A 13,137-nucleotide genomic window follows, 5' to 3' on the forward strand; every position below is an offset into this window, starting at 1 on the left:
AAAACATGCATATAAAGCTATAAGAACTGTGTGCTATTTGCCAAATTCTAGATCAAAAGAGCTTGAACTGTTTTATATATTTAAAAAAAAAAAACAACAACAAAAGCACATCTGGCCTGACAACAAGTTCGCCAAGTTTTAGCTTAATGAACTTTGAAATGAGCCTCCTACTAGCAAGCCTTAAGGCCCAGGTTTCTAATAGAGGTGCTGGACAATCATTTATAGCCAAAAGGCACTTGTATAATGACAATGTTCTGTGCTAGCACCTAACTGACAGACTCCTGATACAGAGTGTTCCCTCGTGCTAATGAAACTGTTTTTAATTTGTCCCTCATCATTTATCAGCTGGCACACGAAGTCTGCATGTTAAAATTTTATCACTGCAGCACAAGTTACTGTCGCCATAAGACCAGCTGTGGAACACACATCAACTGCAGTCTCTTTACACAGCACAGCTCTTCACTTACTGTCCCATTCCTGCTGCTTTATGATGCAAACCCACAGTTGGCTGAGAACCTTGAAAGAGCTTTTGCTGAAGCTGGAGTTTGTTGGAAACACCCTTTTATTTCATGTTTTTCCGATTGCCAGATGGGAGGAATGACAATAGTTTAAAAGAAATAAAATGTTCTTGCTATGTTATGCCCAGGGAGCCAAATGCAAATGAAGAAAGAAGTATTTCTTGCTATGATTAAAGTGCAGATTACAAAAAAAAAAAAAAAATCATCATTTAAATCTCCTCTTGGAACTATCTTTCACAATAAAATGTAATGTGAATTATGACAAAAGGTGTTTGGAAAGTCATGGACTGGATGACATTTGCAACTAGTAAAGAAAGCATTTGTGTCTACCAATTTTCTCTGCAGGCAAGCTGGTGAAGGGGTACACATCCAATCACCCACTTTGTGAATGCTCCTTCTGTGTACCAGCAAACCAGGAAATGTGTTTAAGTCAAACCTACAAATCTGAATTCTGGACAAAATTAAGTGAGAAGGTATTTAGGCCTCAGTGCCACTTGATGTGGAGCCAAAGGGATGATGACACATATGGAATTGTTCTCATTAATTCATTGCTCTTATTGACACTTCACTATTACAAAGTCTAGAAATGTCTTCTTCCTGGATCATTCATCACTAAAATTCTTTATACTCTTAGTTAATCATATCCTGCAGATAGAGAAGTTAAATTATACCAATTCAGTTCAGATACCTAGTTTAAGTGAAGATAATAAGGACTGTAGATTTGGTTGATGACATTCACTTGATTTCCACTATCTCTAGATGAATCCTCAGATTCCCTGCGGGATCCTAGCTCAGATGCAGATCTCTGCAGTTGGAGGCATCAGTATGAAGCAAACTGCATCCGGATAATGCACAATATGTTTGACTGCTCTACTTGTGGAGCAGTGCACGGAGCACTTGTGTCCAGAGGCAGGGTCTATCTATGATGAACGGACTCACCAGGCACAACCATCCTTCCCAGTGCTCCAGCACTGTAGTGATCAACTCCCCAGAGGTTCCCACCTTTCCCTCTAACGGACTCTATGGCTTAGGATGCGAGTGCTCACAGGCAGAAGGACAGGAGAACAGGATAACCATGTACTTTCCGAAAAGTGTTGTTCACTGAAAACCTCTGCAGTTTGCTCCTGCAAAGTAGAACTTGTTAACAGCATAACACAGTGCTGCATCTGAGCAAGAGGGAAGCCAAGAGGAAGATACTGTAAAGGAAACTAGAACACCGCCTCCAGCCAGCAGGCTTCCTTGTCCTCAGGGAAAACAGAGAGCAAATATCTGTCTGGGTCTGTCTGACAAGTCTAGGTGACTTGTCAGAGAATGGCTTTAGGGATGCTGCTCCTATCTTTTCTAACCAACCAGGATAAAGAAAGAGAAAAAGATATCAGGGAAAGGGATCCAAAACCTATTACAGCTACCCTGATTACATTAACACATTTTTGACAATGATTTCGGATTTTTAAAGTTTTCAGTACAACTAATTCAATTAAGGAGGTAATGTAACTTAAATCCCTGTGATTCCTATATGAATTCCTTTTGTTAATCCATTTTGTTCTTTTCTAAAATACTGGGGGGGGGGGGGGGTGCAGAGGGCTATGGGAATATATTTTCCAAATTTTTGTATGGGAGCTAGGTGCACAAATCTTGTTTACATGTCATGGGATTTCTATTTTGCACTGAAGACTAACGCCTGGTAAATCCTGGTAAATTACAGTTAGGTTTTGTTGAGGCAATATAACCGAGTTTCATCATCAGTTCAAGTGACATCAACGCAACAGTAGGCTAAAATCAGAAGAATTCAAATTCTTCATTTCTCTTTCCAAAGGATTTTATTAAAATTAAAACTTCCAGCTGCCTTTGTCAAAGCTATAAAGCCGCGCAGGCATCAGATTGCCAAATACATGTGAAAAGAAAAAAGGACAAAAAGGTGTCTTAAAGAGAGAGAAAGATTATATTCTTGCTGCAGGTTTTTCTAGCCAAAGCATTAATGTCACACAACAGCATTTCCTCCTACCGCCCCGGTCCTCACTGTGCTGAATGGCCATCTCCACTCGCATCACTGCTCTGAGTACTGCTAATTGCAGACTGCTCCTGGGCATGTCAGGGGGTGCTAATGGGAAACATCCTGCCCTTGAGTCCCACAGACAGGCTTTCTTGTTCCTAGTGGTCTACAAGAGTGGGTTACTTTTAGCAGCAGTTACTTTTTTTTTTAAAATGTTTATTAGATTTTATGCTTATTGATTACAGGAATATTCATGTAAATTTTGTAACAGATTTCAAAGACACTTAAAAGGCCCTATCTTGTATATTGTAGTGGCATCCTACAGGGTCAATACAGACTGACCCCAGTGTGCTCCAGGGCTTACCAACATCTGTGATGCTTCCTACAAGAATTTACTCCTGACTAACACAGAAGAGAGGCAGTTCCTCAGTAGGTGTTGACTAGGGGCAAGCAGAGCAATGACATTCAGAAAAAACTGTCTCCAAAACTTTCTAAGCATCATGAAAGAAAAGGATAGCAAAAAGAGGGCTGGTGAGAGCAGACACATTTTTGAAAGCACTCACAACAACTGCAGTAAGCAGCAATAGCAAAATCTTCAAGGGAAAACTGCTCCTATTGTTCAACAAACATTATATCCAAATGCACTGAAGCCAAGGATCTGCAACAACCACGACCATCTTGTAACTAGTGACGGACTAGTAATATAGGGGGCCCAGTTCATGCTCAGAGAGTACTGACCTGCTTAAAATCACCTCTGTTCAAAGTACCAGTCAAAATGTCTCTTCAAAACAGACACAACCGCTTTTCTAGGGAACACTTATATGGAAGGGTCTTGAGTGCTCTGTCACACTCTCAGTGTTCACCTACTCCAGCCCTCACTCACAACTGCTGAGTTACATCTGACTCAGACTGGAAGCCATCCATGGTTCAGACCTGCTCTTTTTAAATTATCTGCAAAGGAACATGTATATCTCTCCTTTAAAAAAAAAATCAGCCACAATTAGACTATTGGATAAATGGTCCATCTGGCATTTTAAAGAGTAGCAAGAGATTTAGAGCTGGAAGCGTACCACTCGCTTTAAGGCAGCCTCCTGCCTGAACTGCTGCTGATATCAACCTCAAGATTTACAGTGACAGTATTTCAGAGCAGAAGGCAGTTATCGGCGCCTTTCAGAGCTTTACATGGACTTGTGCCAGCCTGCCTTGGAGACACAGACCTCCCTTATGGAGTATGCTGTGGCTTAGGGCTCCATTTTCTCTGGATCAACTCTACAGACCTTGGCCATCCCTTGCTAGCAAGGATACCAGCACCTTCCTGGTGCAGAGTTGAAGGAACTACTCTTCTGCCTCCTTTCTGCATCATTTTGCCAGCTTATCTAACACAAGATGCGAGTGGTGAAGGGGAATGAACTGTCGATGGAGGTGGAGTACAAGTCTTATCTTTCTCCTCTCCCACCTCCCGAGCACGGTGCCATGTTTCAAATATTCTTGAAAAAAACTAGTGAAGTGTATAGTGTCAACTACTCTGCAAGAACATACACGGCACTAGAAATACCTGCCACAGGAAATTCCAACCTGTGTCCATAAAATTAGCATCTCCCAAGATGAACTCTCCATAAATATCTGGAAAATGTCACCATCAACTTACAGTTAAGTCAAGACATGAACCTTGGCTGACCTGCTTGTGTAGTTCACTGTAATCCCTCACTTCCTCACAAAGCTGGGTGAATGGTCTGAGAAACCCATGGACCTCTCTGTAAATCATGTATCTATTGGGTTGTTTGGGGGATCTGAGGAAAGGATTTCAGGAAGTAGGGAGGAATAATGATGCTCTGGGATGTTTCATCATTTTCCACCCACAAAAGAGTTTGCACATGTTGTATGCGACTTCCCCAGTGGATTTTAATTTCCTCCTTGAAAGGAACTGAACTAATTCAATGTTTAACTTTTGAGTGATATTAATCAAAAGTGTATTTTAAAAGATGGTGCTCTGTAATGTGAAAATTTCTATTTCTCCAATAAAGAAATATGCTATTCATATAAATAAGTCACATCTGTATGAGACAATCCAGTAGATAAATATTCCTCTCTATGACATTATTATATCCTTTTATTTTGTCATCTGGCACACCTTCTCTACACTTGCAAGATGCAAATGGCTAGCCTGACTTTAAAGACGTGGGAAATACAGAAAGATATGCAGGCATCCACATACTTTGGCTCTCTACGCACATTACTGTCAGAATTGTATGTACACATTTAAAACAGGTCACCTGCTGTTTGCAGCCATCCAGGACTCCAGGTATTCTGATTATTTGAAAAAAAACCTAATACCTTTGAGGGTCTGTAATACACTATAGTACACAACGTAACACAATACACAATGTGGTATCTTCAGGCAAATATTTGATAAAAACCCAGACAGTGAATGTGAGAAAATTACATCTATACTGTCTTGCAGGAAGCCAGATAATGTAGACTCTAGACTGAACTAACTTTAAATTAATTAGTTGGCACCTGCTAATAGCCTTGCCATGGCAGCTCAGAACTCAATGCAGGCTAATTTACTGTGCTAAAGAGCAATCAAGATGCATAATAATCACTTGAAATTAGGTTCCAAAAGGCTCTCCAAACGACTCACATCTGATTTAGCATCGTTTTGACCAATGGAAGCTTTCCCAGCAACTTCCCCAAGAGCAGGACCTAGCAGTGTAACTGCACCACTGGGGAGGCACTGCTCCCTTCAGCACTCCCAGGTAATTAGAGAGGCTCCACTACAGCAGTTCCGGCTCTACACCAAGGCAGGATCATTTCTGAGGAGCAGCAACTGAGCAGTTCTGCCAAAATCACACATCTGCAGTCCTACAACTGTCTGGGGCCTCCTCTAGAATTCAGCAGAGAGTAACACATACAAGGAACGATGTGCAAAATAACAGATAGATGACAACTGACTACAGAAACATAAAGGGATGTGTTAAAGGAATATCTATCACACTTCTCACTTAATGAGGTTATAACAAGAAGCAAAGGATTTAAAACGCAGTTGGGAAAATCTGTCATTATTACTGGCTAGCACTTACAAAGCTTGATGTCTAATAGTATGCTCCTAAATTCACCTCCAGGTATTTAGAGAAAAATTGTCAGGATTTTCAGAGGTAGTGAAAGGTTGCCTTTTCTCTCTCTCTCTTTTTTTTTTTTTTTTTAAAATACACCAAGCACAACCAATCTAGTCAGAAAAGTTTCAAAAGCCTCAAAACTTTCATCCTCCACAGAAGTTTTCTCTCTCTAGCACTGATAATAAGCCTCAAAATTCTGTCAACATCTGCTTATTAAAATAACTCAAGCCCTTTTTAAACACTTCGGCCAACTTTGTCCTTGGACGCAGTCTCATCGCTTCTGTAGTGTTCTCCTAAGCAGAAGCATCATCACTTTGTGACACGACATGTTCTGCTCTACCATTAAATGATGCGATGAGACACTATAAAATTGTAGGCTGTAAAACTCCCTAGTTTATAAAGCTGTATCCTATATCCATGTGTTTACAATTAGTGCATGCTGCCAGATTGTTAGGAACACTAAGCAAAAGCAAAGGAAAGCTGGATCTCGGACCCAGACCGAAGATGAATAATATCCATGGATGTATAAATTAAAAAGACATTCTGAGGTAAAAAACCCATGTGAACATAGACCCAGTGTTTTTGTCAAATGTAAACACTGCTGGGCGGCCTTGGCTGCAGATCATACTGAGCAGGACAGATCTTTATTTGAAGAGCTGCTTTTTTTATTATTATTATTATTTTGCAAAAGACAGATGAGTCTTTACCTTAATCTGTGTCCTGCAGAGGTCACACTGCAACCAGGCTGGTAAAGCTTGAGTATGATGGAAAAAACACCTCTTGACTGAAGGGGCCGCTTCCATCATGTTGATCCATGGGCTGAATCTAGATTGTAACACAAACAAAGCAGTTAGTACCATTATCCATGTAAAACTAAGAAACTTATTCTTAACGTAAGTTACTAGTTGTGGAATTTATACAAACAACAGACTAGAAGGATTACTTACTTCATAGAGAGTCATATCCTAATACTGTGAAACTGCTCTGCTGCCCTAGTTGCCTCTGCTCACTCCTGGGAAAGGAGCCACCATCACCTTCCGAGTGAAGCAGTGGCTATAGCCTGAGCACTTCTGCTCCCGTCTTCTGCTCAGTTTTCCTTGTGTTTGCCTGGGTGCATGTGAGAGTCTTCGAAGGTCATTACCCTTGTTTGATCCTTTCTCCTTTGTACCAGCTTTCAGGTCACTTAGAGGGTACCCACAATACTGGAAAGACATATTTGAACTCATCTGGGAAGGCCTCAAAAGGCATCTTTCCCTCGCTCCCACTAGTCTTCTGCTTCCTAGGCCTCTTCGGAGCAAGCTGAACCTGTGTGGCAGCTTTCAGAGCATTTATGTAATGACTGTGCTGTAAGTGATCTGTGTACAATTAGCTACCGTGATGACAGTACGAACGACATCTACAGCGATGACAGTAGGAACGGCATCCAAAGGGCTCTCTGAAGCAGCCTCCTCCTGCTGCCTGAGCCCCAAAGAGGCTCCCCCCCAGCCCAGACTGAACGTGGCACCCTGAGGGCCCGGTGTCCCGGTGCTCCGGCCCACAGGGCCGCCCGCTGCCCCGGCAGCGGGAGGAAAGCAGCTCCACAGGAAGGTTGAGGCATCTCCTCCGCAGGGACGTGGGCGCCTTGTGGCCTCCCTTGCGGTAACTCACCGGAGCAGACGTCTCCCTGTGCTCTTTGGTGGGAGGCCACAAGGCCTCCATTTATATGCCCTCAGTTTTCTCAGAAGGTGGCTTTTCTCTTCTGCAAGGCAGAAATTGGAAACCAGGCTCAAATGTAAACAAGAAGTCTTTCCTCTCTCCCCTACCCAGCATAAACACAATTACTTTTATCTTTTTTAAATGCCTCGTCCTTGTGCCTGTCTTTGCCTCATACCTTCTCTCCCATTGCTTAAATTCCCCTGCATTGCTTAAATGGGGCCTGCTCTCCACAGTCCTGGAGTTACTGGTTTTGAAGTTTCATTGAAGCAGATGCACCAAGAACTGGATGTACTGGAGAGGCTGCGTTCCCTCTCCTCCCATCTTCACCTGCAAATACGTCCCTGCTGATACCACTCATGCTTCTTCCCACAAGTATGCACAAGACCCTGCCTCTGCTCTCCCTTTGGAGAAGGGCTGCAAGGGAGCAAACCGCATACCCTGAGCTGTACTTTGCTGGTAGAAGGTTGTACCTGTAGGAGAAATACTGGATATTGGGAAATGGGAGGTCTGGGCTATAAGCTTCTTGAGCGACTCTGTGCCAGTTATCAAATGGCATTTCTAAGGGGGAAGATACACATCTTCACTGAGAAAAATGCCTGGCTGGGGTCTTCTGGATAATCTCAACAGGAAACTATCAGTCACTTGTGGGGCTGAAATACCTGTTTTAAAGGCTAGCCTTTATGTCTCTGTGCTTTAGTTCCTTTTATGAGGACAAATGCAGGAATGGCTGTAAAACCCTAGGGCCTGTAACAAGGGCCACGTCAGTAGGAGCAGTTTACCTTTTTTCCCATACATTACTGAGCAGTATCTTTGGAGAGGGGTGAGAAAGGTAGGAAGTGTCCCCCACCCCCCCTTTTTTTTTTTTTTTTTTTCCTATGGACTATGTTGCATTTCCTTGCTCTAAAAAGGCTGAACTGTGTAAGGCTGAGAGGTTAATCCAAACAGAACAGGGGCTAGTGCCCAGATCTCAAACCCGAGACTCTCCAACAACACCTTTGCCGAGCCCGTTTCAAAACAAATGAACCACCTAACATGCAAGGTATGTTGTCTCCACCCATATGGCCATATATTACCACTGCCAGTGCCTGGCACAGCACCCAGGTACTGCAGTACCTACTGTTTCTCACCACCTGCAGCTATTCCTGAATCTGCCAAGTTAAAAAGTGCATCGTCTTCCTCCCTTTCTGCTCAGCACCTAACAGCCTCCTCTGCCCGCAGCCACTGACACAAGCAAACACTGGCGACCAAGGAAATGAGCAGAAAAATCAAACCCTGCATACTGACCTTGGAGAAATATAGTGTATGAGCCAGGTGGCTTGAATAATTCCTAGCTTTTACGTAATTCACTTTGCAATTTTGATGTTTAGCTCCTACTAAATAGGTACAAGGAAATCTGAAGTATTTCAATAATTTTATGCAATCAAACATAAAAGCAGTTCCGTTTGTAGAATTAAACCAGTTTTTATTATTTATAATTATGTTTTTATTAAAGACATGAGCACCTGGTTTTAGTATCCTGTTCAGTCTAGCCTTTCATTTTACCAGCCTCATTGACTGCTTTGAGTCAAGGATCTCTAAAAAAAAAAAAAAAAAAAAAAAAAAATCTTATTTCTAGAGATGAGCATAGATACAGCAAAAAGTTAGAAAAAAGTTAGTTTGGTCTTGAAATATGAAGATTTAACATCTAAAGCCAACGTGAACATATTTACTACAAGCACAAGAAGGACAAGCAAATGTTTATTGCTTCTATCAGCACTGACACTGAGTCTCTTTGGTTATTTCTTTAATCCAAACAGCTTCCTGGTAGATCCAAGATGTGAGGCCTTTCTGTAATGACTTGGCAAGAGAAAGGGTCCAGAACTTCTCTGCAAACACAATTAAGTTGTCAAAGGCAAGTCCCGTATTTGAATTAAAACTATAAATCTTTCATCTGCACCTACTCTACATCAAATAGCAGGAAAAGAGGCCCTCCCATCTAACAGTCTTAATTACCAGAGTACTGCAGCCTCTGAGCGTGACAGAGCCAGCGAGAGCTGACCTTGTGGTCCAGTCCCACAGCGGGATCAACTTGATGAATGGGAATCCCTGCCTGAAATATCACAGCAAAAGCAACACGCCGAGATGGCAAATTTAGTGCCTAACACACTGTTGGGCCTACACAAATATGTAATAATGTCCTTTACTTTGATCCGCTTATACAGGAATGAGCAGTACGTTGAAGGTTTCAGTGTAAACAAGTCAAGCTTTGTCTGGCACTAACCAGCCCTTGCCACCTCCCTTCCCACAGAAAGGCAGGAAGGAGCAGACGGAGGTGACGTTTCCCCATTTCAGGGCAATGCTGCCACAAGTGTGCTGAGGGGCAAAAGTAGGCACAGCAGGTTTAATAGGGCTTTTACTAATGCTCCCACCTATTCTCTCCACGGCCACATCTACTCAAGATAACAGCACATTTCCTGTCAGAATGGGAATTAGAAGACTTCATTTTCATTTTCTCAGGTGGTCAGAGGTGGCTGCTTTATGAGATCTTCCCCCAGGGAAGCAGTGTCCTTATGTGCAGTGTGGGCGTTAATGGCCATCAAGGCCACACTAAGTGGTCCACAGGGGGATTTCCTTTTCAGTTCTGAACATCTTCAGCTCAAGGTTTGTGGTGAGCCTGGCAGGGAGGTCAATGGGAAATGCTCAGAAGAGTTTGTAGAAAACTCTGTGACTAAATGCCTTAAGACACAGCCACTATGACCTAGGATCATCCCTCTTGAAGGAAATAAATAAAAATCCTACATTATAGGATGGGCTGTCACATCATCTGATATAATGGTGTGGTCTTGCCTTTCTAGTAATTTCTGAATCTCTTTTTCTCTAATTGACATATTAGCTACTCTTGAACATTTCCATCCTGACCTAACATTTATTTTCTCCTTATCAAGTAAAGCAGCTCCACAGTAGATTTCCTGCTCTTTCAAGGATCATGCTGGCTCTACTAATAACCCTGACATACGTAAGATGTCCTGCTGTTTGACTAGTGGTATTGCTTATAAAAGATGAGATACATAAGCCCTGTAGGAAAATGCATCTCAAGTATATCAAGTCTACAACATACAATATTTTATATGAAAATACACCAGAAGACTTTTTTTATCCTCTGGAAAAAAATTACATAATTATCATGATATTCTTCTTTGGAATATCATCTTTAGAAGAATATATGGAATATTATCTTTGGAGGAATATCTCTTTGGAAGAGTAACATGCATTTACAGACTTTGTATCATTAAGCTACAAAATATTCCTGTAGAAGAGATCTGCAGCAAATAGTTTCCTGGTAGTGTATTCTTTAAATAATATTTTCATGAGTAATGTCTAATATGTGAACATAGATTTATTAGCATTGGCAATATTTATACATCATACAGTTAAACCAGCTACCTTTAAAAATACAATCTTACCTTACTAGATATCTCTGATAGGTATTCTTTACACTCTTATAATCTAAATGTTTTGGTCTCTCCCATATTACCTGTATTATATTACAAATATGTTTTGGTATGCATGCGTGTGTGTGTGTGTACACAGGCATATAGGTACTCATCTTTCCACATTTCTATTTATTCCATTTCACAAATAAGCCTGCATTTAGTTTTATTCATGGCAGTGACTATGCTTGCGACAAAAGCAAAGTGAAATTCATTCCAAAGCACATTAGAACAGTGATGAAAATAAAGAAAATTAAAATGGAGGAGAAAAATGATTCACAGGCTACTTTGAATCTGCAAGGTTGTGAGATTGCATCCACAGGCATTACCCTCATGTCAAAGGGAGCTATTCAGCATGAGAGCAAAGGGGGAGGAGGGAGAAGGTGGTGGTGAAGCCTGTCATGACAGATCTGTGTCTCTCACGTTTTTCTCAGGAGATGCTCTGGTCCTCTCCTACATGTTTATGCAATGGTGGATGGGGGGTTGTTGGTTGCTTCACAACTCTCCTAGGAGGGGGCATCTCCTGATGGATTCTACATATCTAAAGCCAGGGGTTAAAAACACGGAAGCAACTGTGAGATTCAAAGGATACGGCCAGACCTACTCGCTCTGAGGAGAAATGATGCAACTGGGCTTTAGGCCTATAGACAGGCCAGTGCTTTCCCCTCCAGCACAATCAGTGGAGATGCTTCATTATCCTGACAAGCAAAAGGGTGTGGTGGGAATGCCAAACCCTGACGGGAACCCGGCTTTCCGGAATGCCTGCAAGGCTCGCCGCTTTAGCGGCAGCAGGATCCCCCTGCCTTGAGTTTGTACTCTCTTGATACCCAACATGAATAAAAAAGATGGGAATGGAGCATATATAACCATATATTGCTGCAGAGGGAGGCGATCCTATTAAGAGCAATCCACTTCTGGCTGGAAAATAGTTACTCCGGAATTTAAAACAGGAAGTTGTATAATTAACTGCACACTTCAGAGCAATGCTGCACTAAATATAATGAAAATCCAGCATGAAATAAGTGGCCCAGATCCTCAGCTGATATGAATTAATAGAAACACAGTTTTCTCTGATGCCCTGATGGAACAATGCAAGCTTACACAAGCTCAAGAGATTGCTGTGTGTCCTCCCCATGCAGCACTATCACAACATAAAGCCTCCCCTGTGAGGTACAACTGTGTGGGGGAACATCCCTAAAGCTGCAGGCACCCAACCGTGAGACATCATGGTAAGTCAGGCCCAAAGGTACCTCCACACTACAAAATTACCCCAAATTGCTTTGATGGCAGGTGCACTATGGATATTTCTAGCATTATGAATATGCATCTGGCCGTGTTTACAAATATTTAGAGCTGCCATATACATAAAGCATCATGCATTATGCACATTTCACAAGGATGTAATAGTTCTCCAAAGTAAAGGAAGTCTCTCTAGCTGCAGCTCTGAGCTGACTAATGCATTTCATATAGTATATAAAATACTTTCACACCAAATGCCTTGGCTGGTAAATTGCTACCCTTGATTTCTGCTGGCCTCAGGGGAAAATGCTTATGCATCTGTAATTATTAAAGGTTATGATTGCTGCTTAGGATATGAAAATCAGTAGTGGTGAGGCTCGGCACTGTAAAGTTACACAAAGGATGCGAGATGAAGAAATTTGAGGAAACTGTGCAAAAAAAGATTGGCACCAGTACAAGGGCAGTCTTCCTTCACTGCTGTTTTGACTACACACTACATGCACTCTTATTGAGTTTCCATGTGAAAAAACATTAAGAAAAAAGAGGGAGAGGGCTAATTTGTTTGTTATTTAAACTCTCCCCTTCCTTACACAGGCGCACACGCGCTAAACGTTTGTGCGGATCCTCGAGCAGGGGCAGCCCTCCCAGGGCAGCACAGGAGACCAGGAGCACGACAGCCGCAGCACGGCCTGTCCTCACTTCTCCTGGCCACCTCGGGCAGGCTGCAGGCATCTGTCCTGCCTCGTGTGTTCCCATCACAGCAACTTGCACAGCGCAAGAAACAGGCTCGTGCCAGTCCTGCCTATTTTGATTGAAATGTTTGTAGACAGCCTAATGCTATCAGCTCACTTGATAGGTACGAGGCCAGTAACTCTGAGCTGGTCTGGGAAAGAGCAGCAAGTAGCTCCAAATGGGAATCTGGTTCAGGGAACACAGTTGCTGTGGAAAAAGAGTGTGTAGCCAGAGCCCGAGGTGAAGAGCTCTCAGGAATTCAAAGCCCTTTGCTAGAACATTGTAAGAATATTTACTAGAATATTGGATCAGAAACCTAAGACACCTGCCAGCACAAGTGTACAAGGAAGTCTCCAAAAGGGAGATAACACATC

General features: G+C 42.3%; 1 long non-coding RNA gene across 2 annotated transcripts in view; it reads right to left on the minus strand.

Moving 5' to 3' along the window:
• LOC112945073 overlaps window positions 1–6,419 on the minus strand; it is a 13,626-nt gene extending 7,207 nt beyond the window's left edge. For both annotated transcript variants that reach the window (XR_003248947.1, XR_003248942.1), the window contains exon 1: window positions 6,335–6,419. This is a non-coding gene — a long non-coding RNA (uncharacterized LOC112945073). The remainder of the gene's footprint in view (window positions 1–6,334) is intronic.
• Between the last annotated feature and the right edge of the window lie 6,718 nt (window positions 6,420–13,137).

The sequence above is a fragment of the Nothoprocta perdicaria genome, unplaced genomic scaffold, assembly GCF_003342845.1.
Source record: "Nothoprocta perdicaria isolate Ctin4 unplaced genomic scaffold, notPer1 scaffold_1, whole genome shotgun sequence".
NCBI classification, from domain to species: domain Eukaryota; kingdom Metazoa; phylum Chordata; class Aves; order Tinamiformes; family Tinamidae; genus Nothoprocta; species Nothoprocta perdicaria.